The sequence below is a fragment of the Epinephelus lanceolatus genome, chromosome 20 (genome assembly GCF_041903045.1).
Source record: "Epinephelus lanceolatus isolate andai-2023 chromosome 20, ASM4190304v1, whole genome shotgun sequence".
Classification (NCBI taxonomy): domain Eukaryota; kingdom Metazoa; phylum Chordata; class Actinopteri; order Perciformes; family Serranidae; genus Epinephelus; species Epinephelus lanceolatus.
This window is the reverse complement of record NC_135753.1, coordinates 11,828,018-11,853,316: the sequence shown is the minus strand read 5'-3', so window position 1 is coordinate 11,853,316 and position 25,299 is coordinate 11,828,018. Positions and strand designations below refer to the sequence as shown.

At 42.0% G+C, this 25,299-nt stretch overlaps 1 protein-coding gene and 1 pseudogene across 1 annotated transcript in view; both read right to left on the bottom strand.

Annotated features, from left to right (window-relative positions):
- Positions 1-668, bottom strand: part of LOC117264721 (enhancer of polycomb 1a) — a 38,637-nt gene extending 37,969 nt beyond the window's left edge. Inside the window, exon 1 of the mRNA XM_033638917.2 lies at positions 413-668. The gene's annotated coding sequence lies outside the window, so the exon portion shown is untranslated. The remainder of the gene's footprint in view (positions 1-412) is intronic.
- Positions 669-11,136: 10,468 nt separating this feature from the next.
- Positions 11,137-23,443, bottom strand: LOC117264587 (integrin beta-1-like; annotated as a pseudogene).
- Positions 23,444-25,299: the final 1,856 nt, after the last annotated feature.

Genomic DNA, 25,299 nt, shown 5'->3' with positions numbered 1-25,299 from the left:
ATTAGTGCAAACCCATACATGGTAGAGTGGAGGGGTAAATACAACAGGACACGACAGGAAAAGAGAGTCAAAAACCATCTTAGCAAATGTGGACGACAACCATGCGCCGCTACGAAGCCGATTACCAAGCAGCTTTTAACGGGTTTGTAATTTGCTTCGAGCCCAAAGATCACACACAGCTGTGTTTGCACAAGGAACAGCGACACCGAGGCTAGCTGACAGGCTGCTAACGCTAGCTTAGCCCAGTTACCCTGACCCTGCGCCATTTACCAGCCAGCTAACAGTTTGCGGACAGGCTGCCAACAGTTTCATTTCAACTCGCAACTTACTTGTCCGCAACTGAAACGCGACACGCTCGATTTCCACGGAGACAACATGGGGAAAACTAGCTTGAGCCGGAGTTACAACTTACCTGCTGCTAGCAAAGCCACAGGGGAGGATGATGATGGCAGTTCTTCTTCGGGTTGTCATGCTAGCTCGATGCTAACGCTGGTTAGCTCCCTTCAGGACGCCTCAGAGGAAAACGATTTTAGAGGTTTTGTGTTTCAAAGTGCGGTGAACTCGCGGTGAGAGGTCGCTGGAGACAAAAGCTGCGGCGGAGAACGTGTTATCCTGGCGGCGACGGTAAACTTGGAGAGTTCGCTAAGGTTACTTCGACAAAAAAAAAAGATCCAAACTGACCACCAAGCCACTTTGCAGGCGAATTGTGATTGGAGGGTGAATGCCACCAATCACCTGTGGAGAGCTCGGGGAGGATGAGCTCACTGGTCCCCCGCCCACCATGAACAATAATAATAATAATAATAATAATGATGATAATAATCATAATAATGAGTACATAATTATGATATGGTTAATCTTCTATAATATTCTTTGTTCAAATTATGTATTCAAGTAACTAGAAGATGGTTACACATAAAAAATAAGTGGTACAGAGGCACTTAAAAGGCAGCCACAGACAAAATGTCACTAATTTATTTAAACCACTCACACACCAACAAGTGATGAGATGCAACAGCTTCAGTGTTTTTCCAACATGATTGCAGTATTTGTTATGTAACTGTCTCCAGGGCTGGTCCCCCCCCGCCCCCCCCCCCCCCCCCCCCAATCTCTGCCCCCTTAACACGAGCCTTGTCGCAGGGCAGGGCTGCCTCTGCTGCCTCCTCTGAAGCAGGGATATTTCCTATTTCCACTGCACATTTTTTATGATCAGACACAGATGAAAGAGAATGCTGCATAGTGGAAGCATATGGAGTCATTTTCTCTGATGCTCCACCACCACTACCTCCCACTGGCTGTTAAAGCTGCATGCACGCCTGCCCAGTGGCTCTGGGAGTGGAGGAGGCACCGCTATGATTAATATCGCTTTGCTCAACTCTCCCAGCAAGGTCATCAGCAGCCATCTGTAGGCAGTGGAAAAACCCTAATATCCATTTAGATTTGAACATCCCATTGTTTCTCTGCGCTTACACGATTCAGCCCAGTGCACTGGCAAAGTGGCTGGCACGTACACTGGCTGCTCTTTTTAAAGTTGTACAGTACACTGCACCACATGAAGCCTGCAGAGTTCCACGTGATGAATTCACAGGTGTCTGCTGGAATACAAAAGCACCCAGGAGTCTGGGTTGCATGTTGGTGTCCAAAATAGCATCCTCTCCGATTATGCTTAACTGTAAATGAATGTGAAGCTGCTTCATCATTTCCAGCAGGATGTCAGTTTCTTCCCCTCTCGTCTAGAGGGCAGTGGAGACCCACGTAAAGACCCGTGTCTCCACTGGGATTACAGTGCATAATGCAGAATGCTCACCTCACTATCTCTTTGCCTTCTGAGACCCAAGTTACACAGCTGAGCCAACCAGTCAGCATGTATAGGAGAGCTTCATTGCATATGCCTTGCAAAATATTACACTGTATGTAATTAGCTTTTGTGGATTTAATGTTAATAATATATAGTAAAGTGAGGACATTAACTTTGCATGCATCCCACAGACAACCTTGTGTAAGAAGCAGCTTATATAGGGGATGCTGTTTGAGTTTGTGTGCATGCAGTGCATGCAGGGCAAGGCAAGGTTGGCGACTAGCAGTCCAGGGTTGCATATTGAGATCAAAGGACAGCAAGTCAGACATCAACATCCATCCCCCAATCTCCCTCGCCAAACAAGTTCGACCAACTGCTGACAACAATTCAGATGAAGGATGTTGTTGCATTGTGCTTCACAACAGGGATCCTGATTGAAAAGTAGATCTGTTTCCGGGGCTATTACTGATCTTTATATTCCGTGCTGACAGTTGTGATGGCACTCTTGGAGATGGGGTTGTCCCTCTGCAACAGAGTGGGAACAACATAGTTATTCTTAGACACATATTATGTGTCACGTTACCACTGATGACTTGCTATTTTAATGTATTTTTTCCATCAGAGTTGTTATGACATGTATGCAAACAATGCTGCATGTTTATTTTTTAAAGAATATGTATATGTCGCGATCTTTAAAATATGTCTTGTGCCTTTCCACAGCTCTTACTGTAATTTCCTGTTCCCTCTGTACCACGTTTACCTCTATGCTCTTGTTCTACTCTGTTAGTTGTCAAAATGTCCCTGCAGCAATGTCACCAAGACAAATTCCTGCATTTATTGTACAGCCTCTGACTGACAGCTACTGACAGAAGGGTTTGTTTGGGCAGGGCTCACCCTGTTCCAGTGTCTCGGCTCCAGTTCTCTGTGGAAACGGCAAACTCCCTCCGGTCATGGATGCTGGTGAGTAGTTTCCATAGCAGCAAACCAAGCCACACCCAGAACCACAACAGAGGCTGATAGCACTGCAGTGATCAAGATCACGTTCGGACCTGATGGGTATTCTTGAGAGACAGAGGAGGCGGTATCTCTTTATTGGAAACAGATTGTCGTTATTCATTCCAAACATTTAGTTCAGATTAAATTAATACGTTTATTAAATTTCACGGTGGTGAGCGAGCACAGCATTAAATAACTTTTTGAGAAAAAAAAGTGGATTAATATATACAGATTAATTTGCACTGCACATGATACACCAATCCAATCTGCCCAAAAACTGATGAGACAGGCAGATGGATCAAATAATGCTCACTCTATTCTCTGAACAGACTGCAGTTTGCGCTTTTATTCAATTTCACAATTTGTGTGGGTGTAGAAGGAACCATACCTGAGCAAAAAGGGGACTGAGAGGTTTAGTCTAAAAAATAAATTCAGATGATTCACAGAGCTCTTCTTTGTGATTCGTCATTATGACATACAGAAGATACATTTTTACATTAGGATATAAAATCACTAGTGCTGCTTTAACTGACAAAATATATAGAATTGTTCTATTGTTGTAGATATATTGGTGCAGTCATAAAAAATATAAAATCTGGTTCTCAAACCTTGTTCAAGAGCTACATCGTTGTGAACATAGTATCCTTTTTGTCCAGTCCACAGCAGGAAGTGTACTCTCCAGCCCTCTGTGTTCACTTCCATAAAGGTGTGAAGGCCTGAAGAAATGGGCACAGTTGCTAAGACACCAGTCTCAGAGAGGTTCAGGTGGGGACACCTCGTCTCGCACTCCTTTGGATTGAAGCCTGTTGAGAAGGCCCTGTACAAGATGAATTCTCTGTGGAAAAGAAACATCACTGTAATCAGAACTGAAGCAGTATTTGGTAAGGTGGTAAAGGAAAGACTTCTCTTGTACCTTTTTGTCATATATCCAGTACATACTTTCATACTCCATTTGAGTTTTCACCCAATTTGTAAGGATTAAAAAGGTCATGGTACCTGTGCAAGGTGCAGAGGCTGGGGCAAGGAGGGCAAAGCTCATAAGGTGGGCCTTGAAAGTGGTTGTCATGGCAAATGCAGGTGCCACGGTGACAGTCCCCTCTGCCTGCACACATCTTTTTTATCCTGAGACAGACAAGACTCCAAGCTGAGAGGGCACTAACATGCTTGACCAGTGACCGCTGGGAAACATATACACACCATAGGCTGTATAAAGATAATGGACGTAGCCTCCGTGATGCCATCCCTTGGTTTGTGGACTCCTGTCTTGAAGCCTCAAGTTTGGAATTTTCACCATCACTATCTTGGATTTTTGGAGAAAGAAGTGACAAGAAAAGACCATATTTGGATGAGAGGGTTGAACTAATGCTGCGTTACATTTACCTTGGAAGTCAGAAGTTGCAGCTGGGAATGACGTCACCCCCAAGTAGACTGTTTTTCACTACAACAAATTGAAAAACTACGATTTCTTTTCATTAGGGTGACCATATTTTGATTTTCAAAAAAGAGGACACTCGGCCGGCCACGACATAGCCTACTTAAATGATACTCACAGTTTACTCAAAGATGCCTTATAATTTTAATATATTTAAAATGTATATACAGATAGAAAATTCAGTTATATTACAAAATAATATCTCTCAAAGACAGAAATTCAGATAGGCCCCAACAGGGGACACATACACACACTAGAGTGTGGTGATCTGAGCCCGACGGTACCCGACGGGTCGGCTGGGTTTGGTCAGAAATGTAGCTATAAATTGTATTCGTGCTCGAGTCGGATTCGGTCAGCTTTCAGTGAAAATGTAGTGTAAAAATAAATAAAATCCTATTGTCTGTCCTGTTTATTGCTTGGGCACTGTTATTTATGTGACAACACCTGAACATAACACACACAGACACACATTGGCTGTTTGTTTCTACCTCTCCCCTCTCTGGAAGCCTCGGACCTCCAGCCGCCCGCCTCCACCTTGATTAAACGCTGAAAATAAAATAAAAGAGGGAGACAGGTTTTTCCTATTTTATCTTATTTTGTTTTATTTCTCCCTCTCCTCTCGCTAGAAGCGTCGGACATCCCGCCTCCCGCTCCTGTCTCAAACATGGAGGTTTCCCTCTCTGCTGAGCACGCCCGGCCTGTTAAATAGCCTGTAACCGTAACCACTGTGTGACACAAACTCAGTGCTTTGGTCATTAAATAATGTCGGGCTCGGTTCGGGTTCGAACAGAAATATGCTGCCCGTGCCGCACTCTAACACACACACACACACAAACACACGGAAAACCGGACATTATCATCAGTTTGTAAAAACCCCCCGGATGCCCCGGACGGGACGTGAAAAGTGGACGTGTCCGGGCAAAAGAGGACGTTTAGTCAGCCTACATAATACCAATTCAAGCCAGGCTGACCATTGTTAGCAATACCAGTTGATAACAATGCATCACTGTGTATTAACACTTTAGCATCATGTACACAGATAGATGTTGGACAGTACTGTGTGTACAACTGTTTGAATTACACACAAACAACACAGGAATGCTAACAAACAGTAGCCTATATTGATACAGCTTTCACTACTGTTGATGCATGGATTGGCCATCTTGAATTTTTGAGTTTGGGGTTGGTGAGGTTCTCTTGACTTCCTGAGTTGGAAATCCGACTTCAAGGGGTGTTGCAGTTGAAATTTCCGACTGGGAACTCGAAAATACCGACTTCCAAGGGCAAATGGAATGCACCATAACCCTGATGCTAGCTGCTAGTTTCTTGGTTAGCATGTTGCATTTACAGTCGATGGTTAACTGTGATGATGCTAATGCTAATTTGCACTGTCAAAAAACAGGCTTAAAACCATTAAGACAAAAGGTACTTACTGTAAAAACTTAACAGCTTAAAGGACTCTTTTAGAGAAGACCAAAATGCTACAATTAAGTTTCATGAACTGAAAACAAACTTAAAGCAATAGCTATGGCTGCTGTTATGCTCTGTGAATCTGGAATTATGTCATGGTTATGTTACCTTATCAACGTCGCCATAGCCCATCTACATTCCAACCCTCACCTCACCTATGGTCAGGAGCTTTGGGGAGTGACCCGAAGAATGAGGTCACAGATACAAGCAGCCAGACGAGGCAACCGGAAGTCCATTCATTTCTATGGGAATTTCTGTCATATCCGATGTGCCAGTAAAATCTCCCCTCCCCTCTATAATATTTCGGTCCGCAATTTGCCATATGTTAAAAAATTGAACTCCTGTGGTGGATTTCAGAGAGACTGTATGACAGTGTGCTAGCTTAGCTAACAGGCTGCTAACTCGCTAACAGGCTATTTCCTTAAGTTCAGTTGCTTGTGTTGATTGTCAAGTGTGTTTGTGTGATTAAAAACAATTTGTTGATCTAGTTTTGTCACATTGTGACTCTAAGTTATGTTATTCTGCTAAATTATGGTTATATATTATATACAGTCAGATTGTCAGTATGACTTGCTCAGCCGTATATGCATCTTTTTACTTAAATATATCACAAAACATGCCACGTACTTGGCAGGTCCTGTTTCTGTCCTGGTAATGTTCCAAGCGCATATTCCAAACTACTGGATGGCTACCTGGCTATAGGTTTCTATCCATCCGAAAAGAAATGCACTTCCTTGCATTGGACACTAGAGGCATCATCCGTATATTTGCGGATCTACAGACACCAGTCACATATGTCAGTGGAAACGAGGCGTCACTCTTATAGATAGGGTGAGCACCAATCCCAAAAGGAGTGCGGAGTAGAGCCACTGCACAATCATGTCGAAAGGGGCCAGTTGAGGTGGTTTGGGCAATTGATTAGGATGCCTTTTAGGTGCCTCCCGTGACTGTTTTCTGGGCATGTCTAACTGGTAGGAGGCCCTGAGGTGGACAGAACACGCTGGAAGGCTTTTACATATCTCATCTGACCTGGGAACGGCTCAGGATCCCTCAGGAGGAGCTGGAAAGCATTGCTGAGGAGAGGGATGTCTGGAATACCTTGCTCAGCCTGCTGTCCCTGTGACTAAGTCCCAGATAAGCGGATGAATGGATGGAAGTCTTTCTCTGGTTTTAAAGGCTGCATTACTATAACATTGTGTAATATTTTAACCTACCCCACTGTTGTAGCCTTTCTATTATTTGCTTTTGCCCATTTAGTCATAATAGCCACATTACATAAGATTATTTCTCAAAAATCTCATTGCGTTAATATTTTGTGAAAGCACCAGTAGTCAACTCTACAATTTCGTAGCAATATTGATATCAAGGTATTTGGTCAAAGCCATATTTTCTAGCCACCATAATGTCAAACAATGATGTATTTATACCATCTATTCAGAGAGGCAGATACATTGCAAGCTTCATCTGATTGTTCATTTGATTTTGATTTTCGTTTATTTGATATATTTTGGGGCAATTCAGAGTTTCCAATCAGCCTAAAGTGCTTATCTTTGGATTGCAGGAGGAAACCTGAGGACCAGGAGAAAACCCACACAGACACAGGGAGGACATACAAACTCCACACAGAAGGCCTGTTTCCACCGCAGGAACTTCGGGGTAATTTTACGGGGCCGGGGCCATTGGTGCGTGTCTCCACCGCAGGAACCACCCCCGAAGGACAGAGTTCCGGAACTTTTACGGGGGCTAAACAAGTCCCTGCCTTGGGGTAGGTACTCAGAACGGCCCTGAAAGACTCCCGGCTGGGGCTTGGGGATTACTTGGTGCTGATTGGATATACTCAAGGAGGGATGTGATGTCAACAGAAAGCAACAAAATAGCCGGCATTTTTAAAACTCAGCAGACGAGGATTAGCTTGATCATATAGCGTCCTCCGCCATGTAAAAAAAACTCACTAAATGGCCCGTGAAAAAAATATTCTTTCCAGCGGATATCTTAGTTACAACATGATTGAGCTAGCAAAGCAGTTTTGTGTTGCTATGTGTGGTATTTATTCAGTTTTGGGAAATCACGATGTCTAGAAAGCATCAGTGGCTGCCGCTGACAGGGACAGCTAACAGCAGCAGCAAAACTAACATCAGGACGTCTGTTAAAAGCCTCCCATTGTCGGATACGACATGAAACTACTCCAGTTAGCTCAATCATGTTGTAACTAAGACATCCGCTGGAATTTTTTTTTTCACGGGCCATTTAGTGAGTTATTACAGACACTGCTAAGGGCTATCAGCTAATGCCGTCCCTACGTCGCACCGGTAAATGGTCCAGAGCCCTTAACTTTACAGGAACCTTCCTCCTACTCCGCTCTCTCAGTCTCTCAGACACGGCGGTTGAGAGGGCCGAGCGAGAGGACGTTCCTGTAGTAGTTCCTGCCCCCCAAATAGTACCAGGAACTTCTTCAGTGGAAACGGGCCTAAAGACAGGAGGAGGTGTCTCTGTGAGGTTGCAGTGCTAATCACTGAGCCACTGTGCTGCCCTGAACAGGAGGGATTTACTTCTTCTTGTGCATCCAGCTCCAAAATCCCTTCTTCTTTTTCTTCTCCTTTTCTTTCTCCGCCATCTCGTGCTTGTCTTTTTCTTTCATCTCAGTCATCTCCTCCTTTTGTTTCTCTGCCTTCTCCTCCTTTTCTCTCTTCTGCTGCATTTTGCTTTTCATCCTCTCCAACTCTGTCTGTCTTTCCTCTGTCTTCTTGCGAAACAAGAAACCTCTTTTCTTCTTCTTCATTTCCAGACAGAGCTCCTCCAGTTCATTCTTCTCTTCCTCCAGTTGCTTGTTCTCTCCCTCCATCTGTTATACCTCCATCTCCCAGGTCTTTTTTTTCTCAGCCATGAGAGACAGGAGTTCACCTACTTTGCTCCACAGCTGCTTTGAGAGCTCAGTGAACTTCAGAGAGAGATTGTCCCTCTCCTTCATGAGGTCCAGGATTCTGGTGTCCCTGTCATGGATCTGCTCCTCCACCTGTTTCAGTTTTTTCTTGAAATCAAGCTGCCGCTTCTGACACTCAGACATCACCATCAACACCTGGTTGTTTTATCAGAGACTTTTTGTTTCTCTGCCTTGTGGTGACTATCTCGTCGTGCTTCAGCTTCTTCAGGTGCTGAGCTGCATCCATTTTGTCCGCCTGGAATCGGAGCCTTGTCTTGAGATTTCTAAATTGTGCTCTCTGATGGTCTCCTGGCTCCTTTTGTGTTCTTCTGCCTACTCTCTCTCCCTGATTTCCAGAAGTTCCTCCAGTCTGCTTATTTTCTGCTGACCGTTGTCGATGGTGTGGCAAAGGCTCGCCCTTTCCTTCAGGGATTCTTTTTTGAAATTCACCACATCTTGTATCTCTTTTTCATCTGGTAGACCTGCTCCTGAGCACAGTCAAGTTCAGCTTGCAGATGGAGGGGGACATATATATTGCATATATATTTTTAAATAAAAAGTCAAATGGTACAAGAGGCCTGTGAGCATTAAGAAGAAACTGAAGAAGAGAGGTCAGCTATAACTCCCACTTACTGCATTAAAATCCAATCGCAAAGCTTTAAAATTCTGTTTCATGCACTCTAATGGTGGGTTACAGTGACAAGAAAACTGATTTCATGAGCTGCATTTTAAATCAATTGACTTTCAGACTGAGGGGAAACTGATTTAATGAAAAATAAATAAATAAATCAAATGTGTGATGCTTTTAGGCAACACTTAATAACTGAATGCTTCATTCCTTCATGGTGGATTTCCGTTTGAAATACTAATTTTCTTTGGAAGTAAATGCTGTTTATTTGAGTTTCTTTTCTTACAGTACACCACTCTGGTATATTTTGGTAGTCAGCAAAGATTTTAGACAATCTACAGTTTCTTTTAATGTCAACATATCCTTTTAATATACTCTCAGTAATTGAATGTGTGCCGTATTTAATTTTGATTAATCACTTTACAACTCAGTCAGTACTCATACTGGAGGTCTTAAGCACTTTAGTGCACATTGAAACGCCACCAGGTAGCAAGAAAATTAGTCTCCCGTCAGAGTACACTTCACCAAGACATGATGCATACTACTCAGTCAGCACACTTAAGTAACACATTCAGAGCCAAGTGTATCCCACATTGCATTGCATGTAAGACCGGGTCACCTGCTGGTGGAAAAGTTGTCAGACAGACACTGCAGTTATGTCATAGATTGCCATGAAATTTTGGTTCAGACATGGGTCCACCTCTGAATGAACTGTAACAACAAACATGTTCTCATCCCAGCTCATCAAATATTGCTGCTTTGCTTTGGGCTCTCACGTCTATATATGATGCGCTGGTATATCTCTGTGTCTGTTCTGATTGTTTTGGGATGCTATGTCAATTTCTGCTTGTTACATTTCAAAATAAACTTACAATGTCAGTAAAAAAACTCTTATTTACATTCATTTCCTTTTGCAACAAAATCATGTGGTTAGGTTTAGGAAAAAACTATCATGGTTTGGCTCAACATTCATAAATAACAGCACGCTCCCAGGTTAAAGTCCTGGGTTTGTTGGACCCATCCACCTCCCCTCATGCCTGCCCTTCAAGGACGTTCCAGCTCCTTAAATAACATTGTTACTGGTAGCGTAACAAACCGCTGCCAGCCAGTGTGTTTAATAGCGCCCAAAAGTTGCCTTTGTGTGTTGGTATCTTACATGGACGTCCACTGGCAACTTCGGTTGGTGGCTGCTGTGTTTACAACTGCCGCCACCTGATGCGTATTATTCCTATCTGTGTCTAACGCCCAGATCACTGACAAAGCAGTGATATTTGATGAGTTTGACGGAATGAAAACGGGCTGTAGTAACTGTTGCTATCCAGGTCAGAATCATCAGGTCAGATTTTTCAATTTGTGCGATACTGCGATTTATGGCAAAACAACTAAATACATTTCCATCAGCCCTTCGCTAAACATAGCCAACAGTGAGTTATATAAAAATTCAACCTCCGTATAGTTGTTATGTATGGAGAAATAAGCTATAGAGGTCTAAACCACTTTTTGTTCCAGGCTGTTAACATGTTTATTTCTTCTGGGCATTTTTACATGGTGGTTGAAGTGGATTGACTTACTTTTAGAGCAGGCCTCAAGTGGCCATTCAAGGAATTGCCATTTTTGACACTTCTGCGTTGGCTGCATTTTTTTTGTTTGTTTTTGCCCTGAGGGCTGTCATTCTTGGATTATTCAATAAATATTTGACAGTACATGTCCATGTGCTACCCATACCTTCACACTTGGTAATATTCACAGCTGAAAGCACTGCATTCACAAAACGGCCTGTGGTAAGCTTGATTGGACCTTTTGCTGCTCTTACGACAAACACACTTCCCACAAACACAATCTCCATGTCCACTGCACACTTCTGAAGCATTATCACGTTGGCACAGTGTGAGTCAGCTGTCTTGTCTGACTGCTTGATTGCATTTGTTCAGAGTTCCCACTCTCCCGTTTTCACACCTGTAACACAGAAACAAAGATCTGTTGCTTGCTTTTTATCCCTGTATTACCAGAAATTAAGCTTGTTAGCAAAATTGATGCCATCAAGCCACTTCAACTACCTGCATGTGCCACACTCCAGAGCGCCGTTGCCATGGCTACAGGAAGGACTGTAAGGGACCATGTCCTTTTGACATGAACACTCACAAATGGGGCTCAGCAAGACCTCAACCTCTTCACTACAGCTTGGGGCTTAATAATAACACGTGATGGTCTTTGTGAAGCAGTCACGCACAGAGGTGCTGTAATGCTTACATTAAAACTCACCTAGAGGGGACATGAGAATTCCTTCAGCACAATTATAATGCTCCACTAATGAGATAATCATAATTAGCATTACCGTGGCTTCAGCTGTGAACGGCCACATGCTAACAGCAGCACTTACCACACACAGAGCCAGGCACGTGACTACACACCTCGTCACCTAAGGTGATGTTGGAGCACTTCCTCCACTGCTCACCGTGCCTCTGTTAGCGGCCCTTAGCTACAGTGTGATGTATAGGAGAGGTGATACCATAGTGGCAGCGTGCTGTTCTCCATAGCAACCTCAGAGGTCAGTGTCGGCAGTCAATAGAGCAGTTAACCTCTTAAACTGGAGACGGTGTCAGCATGCTACACATGAGGCTAATGACCTTTGCAGGAAGGGTGCCTCACTTGCATTATACGCTTCAACTATTATCTGCAGGATGTTGTGGGAGTTGTTGGAAAGGGTTCCGACTGCACATTTTGGGATGATGCTTCTTAGGCCCTGCAGCGAAGCAACAATATCCTCAACACAGATGAATGAATGTGCTTATTGACAGTCTGCCAGCTGATTTATATGCTACTCTTTCTAGCAATCCTTTTATTATGGTGGCATAGACAAACTGAAGATTTTGTCAAAGCATGGATGCTTGAATTAGTGGTGGACGAAAATTTCCCCCTCTGATGGAAGAAGGTATGGGTTGGGATGTCAGTTTCAGTTAATTTCACTTTTAAAAGACCGCCACCCATTAACCAGTAACTACCCACATAAATTCTAATTAAAAAAGAAAAAAAAGTGAAATACAAGAGGCCTTTTATAGTGTAGATGATGATGGTGACCTCCAGCACTCCACTGGTTCAGTGAGCTTTAGCACTGCATTTCAAAGAGCTATCCATTAAGAGGTGAAATTTGTTGTGTGTTGTAAATGTTTTGGCTTTTTTTTTTTGGTTTCTATTGGCTTTGCTGACACACAGCCGGCTATGGGGTGCCGTTTGTAAAGTGTCTCACGCTGAAAATAACATCAACATTTTGCCACATTTAGCTTCAAACAATGTTTAAAAAAGTATTGTGAATTTTTTAATGTCACCTTTTACCACATTTACAGCAATATTTGTTAACTTAGAAATATATTAAATAGTTAAATCTAAATATTAAATGTGGCACCTAAATGTTAAATGTTAAATCTAAATATTAAACCTAAATGTTAAATGTTAAATCTAAATATTAAATCTAAATCTAAATCTAAATGTTAAATCTAAATATTAAATATAAATATAAATATAAATGTTAAATCTAAATCTAAATGTTAAATCTAAATGCTAAATATAAATATAAATATAAATGCCAAATATAAATATAAATGTTAAATCTAAATATTAAATCTAAATCTAAATCTAAATGTTAAATCTAAATGCTAAATATAAATCTAAATGTTATATGTTAAATCTAAATGTTCTGGGTGAAACTAAATATTTAGCTAATATGCAAATTCACACTGCCGGTCATCGGAAGTACCAAAATAAAAGTTCGAGATGATCAGACTGTATTTATAGAATCAAATAACGAATTAAAACCAACTTATTGGGGGAAATGAACACTTGAACATACATTAGCGTGATAATAACTACCTAAAATAACAAGAAACATGTTTGGAGAAATTTTATTTGATGTGTACTTTGAGTTGTTAGTGTCCCTTTGGAGGGACTAACAACCTAGGCTAAGCTAACAACCGTTAGCTCTTAGCATCATTAGCAGTGTCTGTAATGACTCATTAACTCTTAAACGGTCCATGAAAAAAATATTTTTTTCCAGCGGACGTCTTAGTTACAACATGATTGAGCTAGCAAAGCAGTTTTGTGTTGCGATGTGTGGTATTTATTCAGTTTTGGGAAATCACGATGTCTAGAAAGCATCAGTGGCTGCAGCAGCAGCAAAGCTAACATCAGGACATCATCTGTTAAAAGCCTCCCGTTGTCAGATACAACATGAAACTACTCCAGTTAGCTCAATCATGTCGTAACTAAGACATCCACTGGAAAAAAATTTTTTTTTTTCACAGAGTGTTTAGAGTTAATGAGTCCTTACAGACACCGCTAACGGGGCTAACAGCTAACGGTTAGCCCCGCTAATCTACGATAACCATGTTATTAATTTCAGAACGTGATAGTAATGTTTGTTCAATCATTGTGTTTATAGACTTTACAAACACCAGATTAGACTAAACGGTGATATAGTGACGTGAAAAATGTGAGATATTCATATATATATGTAGCTAAACTCCGCTGGTTTTCTACCCGGCAGTATTTGTAAACAACAAGGTGATTCCCTCCGAAGGGACACTAACAACTCAAAGTACACATCAAATAAAATTTCTCCAAACACGTTTCTTGTTATTTTAGGTAGTTATTATCACGCTAATGTATGTTCAAGTGTCCATTTCCCCCGATAAGTTGGTTTTAATTCGTTATTTGATTCTATAAACACAGTCTGACCATCTCGAGCTTTTATTTTGGTACTTCCGGTGACCGGCAGTGTGAATTTGCATATTAGCTAAATATTTAGTTTCACCCAGAACATTTAGATTTAACATTTAACGTTTAGATTTATATCTAGCATTTAGATTTATATTTAATATTTAGATTTAACATTTATATTTATATTTAGCATTTAGATTTAACATTTATATTTATATTTATATTTAGCATTTAGATTTAACATTTATATTTAGATTTAGCATTTAGATTTAACATTTATATTTAGATTTAATATTTAGATTTAACATTTAACATTTAGGTGCCACATTTAATATTTAGATTTAACTATTTAATATATTTCTAAGTTAACAAATATTGCTGTAAATGTGGTAAAAGGTGACGTTAAAAAATTCACAACACTTTTTTAAACACTGTTTGAAGCTAAATGTGGCAAAATGTTGATGTTATTTTCAGCGTGAGCCACTTTACAAACGGCACCCCATAGCCGGCCAGCTGCATTAAAATGGAAACAATGTGTCCACTGCCGAGCCTCCAGTCTCCGCTGCTTTCTTGGCCACTTTGCAGTGCACACCATGCCGGGTCAGGAGGGAGCTAATGTTAGCTAGCTAGCTGCGCTGCTTGTTTGGCTATTACATTCCATTCCATTGGCGGAACCTGTTCCTGCAGAAGCATTGTACCCACCCTCCAGTCTTCCCAGGGTTGCCCCATTGAGCTACATTTTGAAACACAAAACCCTTTCAGCATTATTTACAATGTTAGCACCACTATCCATGCTGACACTGCTAACGGTGATAACATCGTTAGCAATGCTAAAGGGGTTTTATGGCTGAAAACTGAACTGCTTATTTACCATGGTGAGCTGGGGGGGAGACTGGAGAGTGGACAGTGTTTCCACAGCAATGTTGTTGTGTTGAGACAATACTACTAGCAGTAATGGCTTGATGAGCGGTGCCACTCATGTTAGCTAGCTTCCATTGGACCTGGGTGGTGTACAGTGAACTGAACAGAAGCAAAATTAAACTACAGACTGACATGTGTCATATTCTCAGCAGTTAACAGATTAACTGTTTACATCCCTATCCATAGGAAAATGGTCGAATTAAAAAAATTAACGAACAAAACAACTTAATATCTAACCACCAGACTGTATGAAACAATATACAACAGTTGGTTCTGACTGAGCATTTTGACTGGACAGGAGACATTCCATGAGTGCTGATATACAGTGTAACAGCACTGGGACTTTGAACTGTGGTCGTTGTAACAAACTTTGCACCGCAAAATGAAACATATTACCCAAATGACATTTGAGTTAAATAATGAATGGTCAGAAAAGGACAAAGGAATGGAAAGAAGCCTGGACACTTCACTGCACATCTCCAGTGTGCTCATATGACAGCAGGAGACGACGCAACGTAGTGATTAATTTTTTCATTCATCAAGAATGAAAGACACACAGATGTAGCCTATGTGATACTACTTGATTACTGTTGTATAAAAGCAATATCACACTCGAGGTCACAAGGTCATATCAGCTCAGCTGTGACAGTCTTTTACAACCAAATCACAGCCAGGCTGATATACAGTTCATTTTGACATTGTTTAAATGAAGGAAACCCCCGTGACGACACCCATTGGTTTGTGGACTCCTGTTTTGAAGCTTCAAGTTTAGCATTTTGGTCATTACCACTCTGGATTTATGGAGCTCAAAGTGATAAAAAGTGACAATATTGGGAGAGGTGACACCAAACAGACAGCCTGTCCTTCTAAGTGGCAACCACTTTAAATATGTGTAACTTTAAGCCTTATTAAAATTTAAACGGTTGAGTTATGTAAAAATTCACCCCCCCTACAGTTGTCATGAGGGGAAAATAGAGACCCAAAATGTTTTTTTTTTTGCATCAGGCTGCATACATGTTTATTTGTGCTGTAAATTTGGGCATTTTAGGATTGACTTATTTATGGATCCATCCTCAAGTGGCCATTTGAGGAACTGCACTGTTTCTGGCACTATACGTTGGCTTTATTTTTCAGCCCCAGAGGTTACTGCTTGGTTACTACTTTTGATTGACCTCAGGGTACACATTAATTATGAAGGATAAGTCTGTTGATATTCTATAAAGTTCTAATTGTTAGCAAATACCCAATTAAAGGCCAAAACCAACAACTCATTGATCTAAACATGTGTTGCTTGTATTGTCAAAGCTCATATATCTTATTTCTGGGTGCCACAGTCCTCCACTGTTGTCCAGAACCTATTAAAAACAAATCAATGAGCCACACCATTGCAGTGGGTGACATTTTTCTTCATTACAATGTACTCGGGCACTGTATAGTTTGAGCCGATCCTAGTTGCACTCTCCATCTGCCGTTAATACTCACCAGCACCAAATCCACAGCTGAAAACAGTTATCAACAAACACACCATTTACTCCTGTTTGCTATAAACTACAGTGCTCTGCTCTTTTAGGATTTTAAAAAAGTATTAAGACATTGTTATTTGTGATCTTTTCCTTATATTTATTTGACAGTAACAAAAATGCAGAATATCATGAGATTAAACCTTTGATGTAACATGATTTGAGGCTTAGTCAGTATTGGTTTCAGACTTATCATCATCTAATCATTTCCTTAAAGGTCCAGTGTGAAGGGTTTAGGGGGATATATATTGGCAGAAATGGAATATAATAAAATAAGTATGTTTTCTTTGGTGTACAATCACCTGAAAATAAGAATTGTAGTGTTATTACCTTAGAACAAGCTGTTCATATTAACATAGGGAGCAGATCGCCATGTTGTAGTGCCATGTTTCTACAGTAGCCCAGAATGGACAAACCAAACACTGGCTCTACATAGGGCCATTTGCATTGCCATGTTTTTTCGAGTCGGCCACCATAGTTAGCAGGCCATCTGCGATGTAAAACAATGAATTTAATATGAACCTGCTTAAATCACTGGGTCCATTTTTTTGGAGAGGAAGAGACCTTTGCAGATAATTCGGCTATCACTAAAAACCTCCATAACATTTGGATATTAAGTTATCCGAGAAAAAAGGTGAGTGTACATCAGCATGTGGTGGGTGAGCAACCCATTTGTGACAAGCCAAACAACGTCAGAGAAACACTGATTTGTAAAGCAATGCTGATTTATTCAGTTTTTAATGGTTTTAATAACCTGGTGTGCTTGTTTTTGAGAGGAGGAGACCTCTGTGCATAATTTGGCTCCTGGTGAAATCCTTCTGAACGTTTGGATCATTATTATTATTATTAGGTATCAGAGCGAAAAGGTGAGCACAAATTAGCAGATGCTAGGCTAGCGGCTTGTCTCCAACATGCCAAATCAGCATTGGAGAAATGCTGATTTATAATACAAATCACTGTTTGAAAAGGTGAGCACCCATTATCAGGGGCATGGCTAGCAGCCTGACAGCCTATTTCCACCAGATGCGTGTTGGTTGCGTCTCCACTCCGGCACGGCAGCGGAGCCGATAGGATTCAATTCTAGTCAATGTGTGTGTTTCCACCGGCTGCGGCTGTGCTGCGTTCCGGCTCTGTCACAGCTCCGGCACTCCAGAGCCCTCCGCATCAGATACGCAGGACTTCTATTTTTGCCGGACACCGGAGCACAATGCAGCAATTCAGCACAGAGCAGATCGTGCGCGGCAGGAAGTCGTGCACAGATACACAATAAAACATCCGGTTAATTTTCAAAACAAAATACACAGTGTTCACGGCGGATCATATTTCCCTGCACTACACCTTGAAAACTACATAATGGGTGGAGGCAGGCCTGAAGTCAACAGGTCAGAGGTTTTCAGACGTCATTTCACCCTGTGAACACCATGGACGAGGAGATATTAATCATGGCAGCGCACCAAGATGTCTTCTGGCAGAGCTGCACCGCTCCGCACAGCAAACGCAGCCGGTGGGTATTGACAGACGGCGGAGCATGCAGCGGATAACCAGCGCTGTCGTTCCGCAACGGACACGCATCCAGTGGAAATCCGGCGTGACTGCGATGAGCCAAACAGCTTGATAGAAACACTGATTTGTAATGTATACTGTTTTATTCAGTGTTTTTACAGGTTTAAATTACCTTAAGCACCTTAAGTTTGCTCCTTAAGTATGACACCTGAGGCTTACATGAAATACCTCACCAATAACTGACTGGAAAGATCCTGTTGCATAAAACCGCAGAGCAGTCATTAGCCCTTTTTAAATAGGAATTGTGCAAATTTGCAGGAAAGCCCAATCAGTCTTCTTTCAGCATTGGCAGTATAAAAACAAAATCGGGGAGTGCAGCAAAATGCCGCCTACCTACTTTTGTTCATACAGAATGCGCCTTTTTCAGGGCAATGGGGGGCGTGAGCAAGTAACAAAACGTGTAGCTCAGCGTGTGACGTAAACAGTGACATACTCCGAAGGAAGCAGCAGCTGGTGAGTCCTTCGGCAATTCTCTCTTAAGTTGGCCCGTCCTTCACTGTCCCCGTCACTTGATGATTAATGGCCTCTTCGTCTGCGAGGGCAAGGAGGGTGCGCAATTGACCTATGGCTAAGCCATGCCCCCCTCCACTCACTCGGACAAAATATCAACATTCAGTGACTGGCGCTATGGCAGGTGTCACAGTACACGGCATTTCGCTGGAGTCAATTGATAATTTTTGGAGACATAATGATCACGTCATTGAGAAGTAACCAAAAGGGCCTAAACTACACATTGGAGGGATATATTAATCATTTTATTGTTGAGAAGGTCGATGAAGAGTTTAAATTACAAGCCAAAATTTACAGGTCCCAGCGTAAGCGTGCTAAACCGCATCTTGTTGCCGTCACCATTAAAGACAACAAGATAGAGGATCAGCATTGAAAGGATAACGGCCTTTTAACCATCTTTACCAAGAGTGTCTCTCCGTTAGTTTGGTGCTACAGTTCAAATAAACACAAGAAGTTTGTGCTCTAGAAAAGGATCAGCACTCAGTGAATAACCTCCTAAGCCCTATGATAAGCTATTATGGCAAGGCTTAACTATACAGACCAGTGAGCAGTGATAACTAATATGTCTTTGGGGTCATCAGGTGGGAACCTCCTTTCACCAGTGTTTCGTCTAGTTGGTCCCACGACACCTCCAGGAGGCTAGACAGTGATCTCTGGCGTCCCAGAGACACTCCCCTAATGCCAGGTCTCACTGCTCCCCGCACCAACCCAATAACCTCCTTTACCTTACTTACACATGGCTTTCTCAGCCCAAACAGCACCGCCACCTTCAACCAAACCCAGGCTCTGTACATGTGAGTTCCAGGTAGAAGCAATGCTGATACTACCTTTCCTAGCACATTCACCATACTCTGTTTCACATGCTACATAGCATAACTCCAATATAAGCTAAAGTTAAAGGAGATAAATAAACTTACAGGATCAGCAAACACACTCACCTTTCAGCATGGTCTCAAACAAAAGGGATTCAAATAGGCCACTCACACACTTAAATAACCTTCCTCTTCCTGGATTTCCTCCTTACTTACACATGGCTTTCTCAGCCCAAACAGCACTGCCACCTTCAACCAAACCCAGGCTCCGTACATGCAAGCTCCAGGTAGAAGTAGTGCTGATACTACCTTTCCTAGCACATTCACCATACTCTATTTCACACGCTACATAGCATAACTCCAATATAAGCTAAAGTTAAAGGAGATAAATAAACTTACAGGATCAGCAAACACACTCACCTTGCAGCATGGTCTCAAAAAAAATGGATTCAAATAGGCCACTCCCACACTTAAATAGCCTTCCTCTTCCTGGATTTCCTCCTAAGAGGAAGTGGATCTCTCCACCTGATCTCAAGGAGTTATGTACTCTGCTTAGTAGTTCCCCCTGCTGGCCCCCAACTGACATTATTTCTTCTCTTATAGATAAACTGACTAGCTCTGGCTGCTTCATCTGACATTTCCCTCACTGTCTTCCTCAAACTCTGTCCCCGCACTCCGAGTTCCCCTAGAAGCGAGACAGCTGATCTTGCTATGAATCCCCTACACCCCACTTCCACTGGACAAATCCTAGTCTTCCATCCTCACTGCTCAGCTTCTGCTCCTAAGTCTGCATATCTAAGCTTCTTTCTTTCATAGGCTTCTTCCACTGAGTCTTCCCAAGGAACTGTCAGCTCAATGAAATAAACTATCTGTTGACTCAGTGACCACAACACTATGTCAGGCCTCTGCTTGGTACAAACTATTTCCTGGGGAGCAACAAGCTTTCCCCCTAAATCTACTTGCATTTCCCAATCACAAGCACCTTCTAGGCGGCCACACCCTTGCCTCCTTACTAACTTATCCCTTTTGTATTTCTCTCCCTCACGGACAAACTGAATTGCTAAACTCCTATCCTTAACACCTTCTGAATTCACCTGTCTTCGTTTCCCTTCGATTCTTGCAGCTAAACATTTCAGCACCTGGTTATGTCACCATGTATATCGGCCTTGTGACAAGCTAACTTTACAGCCTGACAAGATATGCTTTAAAGTTGTGGTACCTGAACACACTGGGCATGATGGGTCCTCATTTACCCACAGTTTTAGTTTCTGGGGGGTTGGTAACACATCGTATGTAGCCCCTACCAGGAATCTAATACGATTCTCCTCCATACTCCACAGGTCCCTCCAACTAAGCTTCCTCTTATCTACACTTTCCCAATTCAACCACTGTCCCTGTTTAGCCTGGGCCACTACCTTTGCACCCCTTACTATCTCTTCCTGTCTACGTATCTGTTCCACAACCAGCTTTCTTTTATCTTTGAGACCTGCTGTATTCCATACCGGTTTGCCTGAGCCAAGCCCCAGGCCTCCCCGGCCAAACTGAACATTACCTACAATCTCTGCATGTCTAAGAGCTGCCTCTGCCTCCTGAACTGCCGATCTTGGGTTCCACTTCCTCCCCTTGGTTGGATTTGGAACCACACTCCTAACTACCACGTCCTTACTCCCAGATAACAAGAGCTCTGTCCTGACCTTGGTACATTTAAATTCCTCTGTTAAACTAGATACTGGCAGCTGAAGTATCCCTTTTCCATACAATGCAATGCTACTTAGGCACCTAGGAGTGCCCAACCACTTCCTAATATAGGAGCTAACCGACCTTTCAATTCTCTCCACAACGGATATTGGAATTTCATAAATTGACAATGGCCACATTAACCTAGGATATAGCCCAAATTGCAAACACCACAACTTCAGCTTTCCTGGAAGTTCTGATTTATCTATTCTATCCAATCCTTCAGCCACATCTTTTCTAAATTTCACCACCTGTTCCTTATCATTCAACTCTACATTGGACCATCTACCTAAGCTCTTTGCTGACTTTTCCCTAATTGTTGGGATGTCCTCATCATCTATGACAAACTTCCTATCACTTAACTTCCCTCTACATATCGAGATGCTTCTAGATTTACTAGGCTTGATCTTCATGCTGGCCCACTTGAGGTTCTTATTTACCTTCTCTAGTAGCTCTAGTATTTACATTGAATCATTCAACATAACGTTTGCCAACCTTTGTTATCTCTGCGATTACTATTAGCTAACTTTAGCTAACGTTAGCTAGAGATGTTAAAGATACCTTTATATTTCTTTCCAGCAAAGTGACAATATGTTGCCTCAGACACGATGTTGACTTACCTTAGAACAGATGTAGACATCCTTGTTAATCTTATTCACGTTTAGTTGATGTTGTGGTCTAACATTACCACACAACTTTATCCAAAGGAGACACTTTCCTCAGTTGAGATGTGGTTTTGGAAAGGGTCAAAAATACACCCCGTCGCCCAGCCTCTCAGGATACCTTGTGTCAGAGTTGCATGTACTCTATGCATGCCGTTTGACCATTTTTAGACTTCAAATCTAAAAAAAAAAGCTCATAAAAACCAACAAAACTGACTTTCTGTAATGCATTACAATGGACGTCCAGGTAGAGAATGTCCGAGTGTATGGGAATGGCTATATGCACTGTGACTGGCTCATCGCATTCGAGGGCGGGGCTTGGCCATAGGTCAATTCCTTGTCTCCCCAGTTGCTCATCTTTACAGTGTTGCTCAGATTTGCGTTTCCCTCTTGCTACTAGCTGCTCATTCCTGCTATCAGCTGTTTCCTGTTTATCCACTGCCAGTGGGTCGCATGTGCAGCGTCATCAACAGCTCCTCCCACAAGTCATCAACAGGTGCCTCATTCTTTTTAAACCAAAAAGGTTCCGCCAATATGTCTACCCTACGAGGCGGAAAATTGGGCACCGCGGATCAACTCGCTAATCCGGCTCTGTGTGTCTAAACGCTTGCAGCTTGCCGGCAAAATGGCCCAACATTCACTGACAATCTGGAAGTGTAAAAGGGGCTATTCATTGTAAAAGGACTGCAGAGAGGTGCAGCTTTGGAGAGTTGAGTGATCCAACTCCAGACATTCACAATCATAAATTGACTTCTGGTAAAATTTTAAATGCAAAATCAGCTGCTCATCAAGTGTGTCCATGGGGTTCTTCCAATCATGGAACACTCTTCTTGGGATGCCTTAATTTTTCTCATTTATCTCCATAAACTCAACCATGTTGCAGTTAAGATGGAGTCAGAAGTACTTTATCTTGTATTTTCCTTACTTGAAGTGACTAGGGTTCTTTGTGCAACAGTTGAACAAATTTTAAGCAATTCCTTAAGTGTAGGACCAAAATAAGGAGAAACTTAAAATCCTTAACTATTTTAAGGAAACCTTAAGGAAAAGATCTGAGAATGTTTTTGTGCAACCGTTTTTTTTTTTGTTCGTTGTTGGTGGGGTTTTTTTAACAAGGAAATCTTAAAAATTTCAACTTAAGGTGCGTTGTGCAACTGGCCCCAGGTCCTGTGTTTTGGAGAAGAGACCTCTGCAGATCATTTAGCTTTCTGTAAAAATCTTCTGATCAATGAACACTGATCCAACTGGGAGGTCAAGCTTAGCACATGTGAGAAATTTTTGCTGATTGCAATCTGAGATCCTCACCGCAAGATGCCTCTAAATCGTACACAGTGCTCCTGTTCAAAGAGTGTGGTTCAGATGGCGCATTAGATGAAGATTTCATGGAGGGGAGGCTTGTGAATTCAGCATATTTCTTGGGAAAAGCTCCATAAAAGTCGTTAAAAGTGAAATTCTTAAATGGCATTTTGCAAGTTTACAACCGTGGGGCCAGCACTGTAATGGCAGCATTACTTCAGCTGGACTAGTATATTACAGTAAAGTTATAGTATATAATATAGTATATTGACAGCAACTCTTCATAGCTCTCTTAAAAAAAAGGATGAATAATGAATGACTATAGAGTCTCTGCTGTGCCTCATACAAGTGTGTGACGTCTGCAGTGACAGCGAAGACAACTTGGATGTTCTCCTGTCTCACTGTTTCGGCAATATGAGCCACCGAGGGACAGAGTGGAATTCGGGGCAGATGCAAAATGCAATGCATAACACTCTAGCAAGTGTATATATGTGTAATCAGTAGTTAAGCATGCTCTCCCTTTTCCCTTGATCCCTGTCCTCCCCCTCTCCCTCCCATCTAACAACACTTTCTATCACTCATTTCATTCACTCTCCCTGACAGACTTTCCATTTCCTCCAAATAGATAAATAAGTACCATTCAGAGAGAAGCAGCACCTGCATCTCTCACATCCATTTTCAGCCTTGGGTGTCCATTTATCCAGACAGAAATAGATTAATAATGTATCTATATTCACTCCACCTGTCAACTGCCTGGACTGCAATGAGGTCAGGATACATAACACCCTCATGAACCCAGTGAGAGTGTAATGTGGATGTTTAACACACAGGGACAAAGACATACAATGCATACACAAGCAGATAAGCAAGCACACGTTCAGACACCCTATAGCCGTATATACAGAAACACAGTGAGATTAAGAGATGAAAGCTTGGGTTTGGATTACTCCACAAACACTCCAGCTGTTTCCCATCAGGGTGTGCCTGTCAGCATCTTCTTTACCCAGGGGACTGTGCTGTTGATTCTGACCTTTAAATCACTGTCTTTGACTTCTGTCTGCAGAAGCCTGGGACTCTATTTCGCTGCTAGGATTGCTGACGGGAATCAATTTAGCACACACTGCAATATCTGGTCTATAGGATAAACATCGTACACTCCTCAGGACCACTGCAACCCCATGGATGCTACAAACAGAATGAAAAGACACACACACGCAGATGTGGTGGCTTGTTCTGCTGAGCTAAAGCTTTGGTCTTTGTGCGTGAGTATTAGCATGAGATATCACAAAGCTACATCAATAATTTTTCCACAAAGGAGAGGAACTTGAAAACAAATAGACAACAGCCCTGAGCAGCATTATCATTATCCCATTAAAATCCTGTTTATGTCCACTGAATGAATGGAAGTCTGATTACTCTGCTCTTAGCTGTTGTTTGGACTCAGGTTCTCAAGTTAGATGCTCAAGTTCTTTTTAAAGGGATATTTAGGATTTTTTGAAGTAGGGTTGTATGAGTGACCAAGCCATAGTCAGTGTTTTGCCTACAGTAGATGTCAGTCGGCCTGCTACCACTTTGGAGAAGCAGACAGGAGTACTGCCATGGAAGCTAAGCTATGTACTGCTGTGGATGGAGGTTAGCAGCAAAACGTACAGTACAGGCCAAAAGTTTGGACACACCTTCTCATTCAATGCGTTTTCTTTATTTTCATGACTATTTACATTGTAGATTCTCACTGAAGGCATCAAAACTATGAATGAACACATGTGGAGTTATGTACTTAACAAAAAAAGGTGAAATAACTGAAAACATGTTTTATATTCTAGTTTCTTCAAAATAGCCACCCTTTGCTCTGATTACTGCTTTGCACACTCTTGGCATTCTCTCCATGAGCTTCAAGAGGTAGTCACCTGAAATGGTTTCCACTTCACAGGTGTGCCTTATCAGGGTTAATTAGTGGAATTTCTTGCTTTATCAATGGGGTTGGGACCATCAGTTGTGTTGTGCAGAAGTCAGGTTAATACACAGCCGACAGCCCTACTGGACAACTGTTAAAATTCATATTATGGCAAGAACCAATCAGCTAACTAAAGAAAAACGAGTGGCCATCATTACTTTAAGAAATGAAGGTCAGTCAGTCCGGAAAATTGCAAAAACTATAATGTGTCCCCAAGTGGAGTCGCAAAAACCATCAAGCGCTACAACGAAACTGGCACACATGAGGACCGACCCAGGAAAGGAAGACCAAGAGTCACCTCTGCTTCTGAGGATAAGTTCATCTGAGTCACCAGCCTCAGAAATCGCAAGTTAACAGCAGCTCAGATCAG